Genomic DNA, 5,099 nt, shown 5'->3' on the forward strand with positions numbered 1-5,099 from the left:
TCTGCCCCTATCTATTTTTGTCGATGTTTCTACCCCTCATGTTTTCAAACAGTGCACCGTCTACCCCTCCGTCAGGGGTAGACGATGCACTGTTTGAAAATATGAGGGGTAGACGATGCACTGTTTGAAAACATGAGGGGTAGAAACATCGACAAAAATAGAGTAGGGGCAGAATTTGCACAAACTTGAAACATCAGGGGCCAAAAATGCTTTTTAGCCTATTTAATTAAAATTATGTGTATATTATTTGTAACACGAAAGTATGATCATTGGAATATTTTCATCTAAAATGTTCCTTCTCGTGGCAGTTATTTATCTTGCAATTAAACATTAATAAATCTACAGAAATAATTTATGACATTTTAACTATAAATTTTTTTATATTTTTTAGACATATTTACTCCAAAAATAATTTTGAAAAATCATTAGATAATACAACTAAAATTATATTAAAATTTATTTTGCTATTAAAGAGAAATTTTATACAAACAATCAAGAAGAATTTCAAACCCATTAGCAGATTTCACATTAACAGAGAAGGAAACACAATTACCAATTATAACTTATTCACTTAGATATCACAAAAACATTAGAACTTAAAGTGCTAGTACTAATTTAGCTCCCCCAACACTCATTTTTAAATTGAACAAATATTTTAGATTATTATCTACTCTCTAGCAGAGTAGTAGCAGCTTGATGATTTCAAATTATAGGACCAATCAGCAAGGCTCCCTAAGTTCAAATTATCTTCCCTCTTTTCATGCTGCTTCTTCTTCTTGATGGCATAGACAACCATGTTCCTGCATGAAGGGTCAATATGAGAGTCCAATGTATTACAGGACATGACTATTTAAAGCAAAACATTAATTCTGTTTTGCTGATAGATAGAATAATATTCTTGAAAGAGAATTATTACTGCAATGACACTATGAGAACATATATATTTCTCTAATGCTATTACTGCCAGAGCAAGAATTACATAAACACAAACATAATGAAGCTAATCAGTGAACATAGTTCTAACAACTTGACCAGTCTTATTGGTCTATGCAAATGGATAGCCACGAATTCATGATAACAATATTTTCAAAACATGATACTAATGTCTATTATATTGGTGCATGGATGAACCATATAAAAAAAGGCATATACAAAGCAAGTATTTTATCAAATTGCACTTTATTTGCTAAAATTTAAAGACAATCCATCAAAATAGAGAAAGATTTTTTTTTTTATCTTCCCATTAGGAAACGCAGAACGTTTTTGTTCCCCTATATCAGCAGGGAACAAATCAGCCCACTAAAACCATATAACTCACATATAAACAAAACCAAAAAGTAAGGAGAAAATAAAACAGAGAAATATTTGTTTGAGGCCTACACAAAACCAATGAACGATGTTGAGATCATGTGAGAATACAGTGGACAATTTGTTTGTGAAACTCTAGCAACCTCAAAGTAGGCTTGAATTCAAGGTCTCTTACCCAATGAAAGAACTTGAAAAGTGCAAAATCATCAGTTCCCATAGGGCTCATTAGAATAAGAACCAAGACTGCATCGTTAAGGAAGACACTACCTTTATTTGTGAGTTAAAATGTCACTTGATGCTTTATCAAGCAAAACAGCTACTGCAGATGTTGGCCTATCTGTTTGGGACCTAAAAAGGAAAACAGGCACATCCTTTAGCTCTGTGTGGAACCTGGTGAAGAAAATGAGTAAACGGAAGTCATTGAGCACAGTGCAAGCAACCACTCTTGATATAACAAATGAAATACAACCAAAACCAATTTTTATTTTCATGTTCATTTTGCAAAAATAGATCACTGCAGCCACACAAAGATGCACATCATAAAATTCAAATAAAATAAGTCCTTCCAAGAAGAGCTCCGGTTAAGAAAATGCCATTAATGGACACCTTCCAAGAACATAATCTGAGGAATTCCATTAAGAAAAATTAGATTAGGGGCATACCCTTCTCCATGGTTATAGATCTCATGTGATATCTTGAAGAAAAGTTCCAGTTGCAGCCCTTGATATGGTTATCATTCATAGTTACCTTAACCGATGAGGTAGGACAACCGCCAGAGTAACTTCAGGTGCTGCTGAGGCAGCAAATTTGCAGAACCCATCTTCAAACAAAACACTATTAATTAACAATGAAAAGATATATCCCACTATCCTATTTATATACTTTGATCATCACCTATGAACTACTTTGGCAACGATCATAAATAGGTAAATAGGCCATCACAAAGTGGGATAGGAGAGGAATGAATTGCCCAGTTATATGAGTTAGAAAGCGTTCACAGAATGAAGTATGAATGGGAAATTTTAATGAGTTTAATTTCTATGCACTGAGTGACGGGATAAATGTTTTTTTTACACTGTCCGTGTCCGTGTATCATCCTTTTTCTCAATTTTAATTGATACTGAAAAAACATTATTTCTGAAAAAATTGTTACTAATTGATACTAAAAATTCGAAATTCAAATTTCATTTACCCAAAAGTTCCACTTTAATTTTCGTAGGAATAAGAGGGAAATTTTGATTTCCCCTGATTTTTAGTCTAGTGTATTTGACCCAAGAATACAGCAGTATGCAGTTACAATTTGTTTTGATAACGTGATTGAAGGAAATAAATTCCCTAATTTGAAGATTGGTACGTAGAGTAATTTAAGGACATGGTCAAAATGAGAAAATAATTGACAATGAATTCAGATATTTTGTCAAAAAATAGAATCATGAGATGGCATATTCTGTTAGGTTTGAAATTTAAAAGGTCAGGGATTAATTGAGGAACGTGTATGTATAGCAACAAAATATGGTGAGCATTTGAATTCAAAATTTTAACCAAAATGACCATTGAAAAATTTATACTACCTGCGTATGTATAACAACAAAACCATCAGTTATAGGGAGTGACCATTGAAAAAGTTATCCAACTTTTGATAATCTTGTTTGTTGCTTAATTGGAGGGTTAAAATGGTACCTGACAGAGTTAATTGGCCATTACCATCTCTACCAAGCTTCAGCAGTTGATGATGACTCCATCCAAAACAATTTGCGATAATGACTATCAATCTTCATGCGCTGCAAGAAGAAATCAATTTTGATTAATAAATAGAGCTAAAAAAAGAACCAAAAATTACCTTGAAATTGAATACGGCAAATAAAATGTTTTATGTTGATAGGGCAACAAAGCCTGTAAGATCAAGTTTTGATCTAGTAGTACAACTCTATGTTTTGATGATTACAAGTTAACCTTTTGATATGAACAATTGTGGTACTCTAACGTGTTTTTCTGAGTGTGCTATTTACAGGCTCTGACCTCAACTCAATCTCACACAAATCAGAAGCACTGTGTATAAAGAGTGACCCAAGCAACGCTTTCGCATTCACCATGTTCAGTATGAACAGTGGAAAAGCTTCAGAAGTTCTGAAGTTATACAAACTCTGATGAGGACTCAGTCACTAGAAGCTCTGAAGATCCAGAAAGTCTGATAACCAAGAAACACTGAAGGCTCAGATGTTCTGATGGTGTAGAAGACTCTGAAGATACAGAAGCTGAATAGTGGAAACTCTGAAGTCCAGAAGCAAGAAACTCTGAAGGCCATGTTCTTCCCTCTGAGTTCAGAATCAGAAGATACAATGGTCAGAGGATCTGTGCTTTCCTTCTGACTCTGATCAACCGGCTTCACAAGTTCCAATATGAAGCATTCCCCTGATCAGAAGTCTCCTAGGTTTAAAGGTCGCGTCGCTATCCAAGTACAAAAGCAACTGTACCTCCCTGACGACCTACCTAACGTTCTCAGCCACAGCAGAAGCTGGATTTTCCAGAACTGCCCTCCAACGGTAGCATTTCCCATGCATTGCTCAACCCTAATCCTTGGAGTATTTAAAGAGGCTGAAGACTGAAAGAAACGGCCAGAAGAAGCATTCACATACGCAAGACATATTCAAAATCTTCTAAGTTTTCTTTCATCTGAAATTCATTGAGTTTACTATTAGCTTTTCAGAAGCAAATCTCTTGTAAACAATTCTTTGATAAACAGTTTGTTTAGTTCCTTTAGGAGATCAAGGTTGATCGGATCCTAGAGAAGACTAAGAGAGTGAATCTTAGTGTGAGCTAAGTCAGTGTAATTGTTAGTCACTTGTAGGTTTCAAGTGCAGTTGTAACTCTTACCTGATTAGTGGATTGCCTTCATTCTAAGAAGGAAGAAATCACCTTAACGGGTGGACTGGAGTAGCTTGAATGATTTATCAAGTGAACCAGGATAAAATCCTTGTGTGCTTTTCTATCTCTTATCTTTAGCACTTAAGTTCTCGAAAGATTTGTCAAAATCTTTAAGGTGGAAGTTTTATACTGAAAACGTTATTCAAACCCCCCCTTTCTACCGTTTTTCATACCTTCAATTGGTATCAGAGCGCAAGTTCTGATTACCACACCTAACAGTGTTCAGTGATCCGGGCCGGTGTGAAAAACAATGGCTGCCACCACCAGTGAAACTCAAAGAGATGGTTACAATGCAAAGCCTCCTATGTTCGACGGTCAAAGGTTCGAATATTGGAAAGATAGACTGGAAAGTTTCTTTCTGGGTTTCGATGCAGATCTCTGGGATATTATTGTGGATGGCTACGAGCGTCCAGTCGATGCAAATGGCAAGAAGATCCCAAGGTCAGAGATGACTGCAGATCAAAAGAAGCTGTACTCACAACATCACAAAGCAAGAGCAATTCTTCTAAGTGCTATTTCCTATGAAGAGTACCAGAAGATTACAGATCGTGAGTTTGCGAAAGGCATTTTCGAATCTCTGAAGATGTCTCATGAAGGAAACAAGAAAGTTAAAGAATCAAAGGCATTGTCTTTGATCCAAAAGTATGAATCCTTCATCATGGAGCCAAATGAGTCCATTGAAGAAATGTTCTCCAGATTTCAGTTGCTTGTAGCTGGCATACGACCTCTCAACAAGAGCTACACAACAAAAGATCATGTCATAAGGGTCATCAGGTGTCTTCCTGAAAGTTGGATGCCTTTAGTGACTTCAATAGAGCTCACGAGAGACGTTGAGAATATGAGTTTAGAAGAACTCATCAGCATTT

The 5,099-nt window shown here is 35.7% G+C and overlaps 1 long non-coding RNA gene across 2 annotated transcripts; it reads right to left on the minus strand.

Moving 5' to 3' along the window:
- Positions 1–528: 528 nt before the first annotated feature.
- LOC130720154 (uncharacterized) lies at positions 529–2,372 on the minus strand. Of its 2 annotated transcripts, XR_009012958.1 has the most exons (3): positions 1,971–2,372; positions 1,576–1,698; positions 529–800 (listed from the first exon to the last, which is right to left on the minus strand). It is a non-coding gene; the product is annotated as an uncharacterized LOC130720154 (long non-coding RNA). The 2 variants fall into 2 exon arrangements; XR_009012957.1 differs by lacking the exon at positions 1,971–2,372 and having other exon boundaries at positions 1,576–1,947.
- Between the last annotated feature and the right edge of the window lie 2,727 nt (positions 2,373–5,099).

This window comes from Lotus japonicus, chromosome 5 (assembly GCF_012489685.1).
Source record: "Lotus japonicus ecotype B-129 chromosome 5, LjGifu_v1.2".
Lineage (NCBI taxonomy): Eukaryota > Viridiplantae > Streptophyta > Magnoliopsida > Fabales > Fabaceae > Lotus > Lotus japonicus.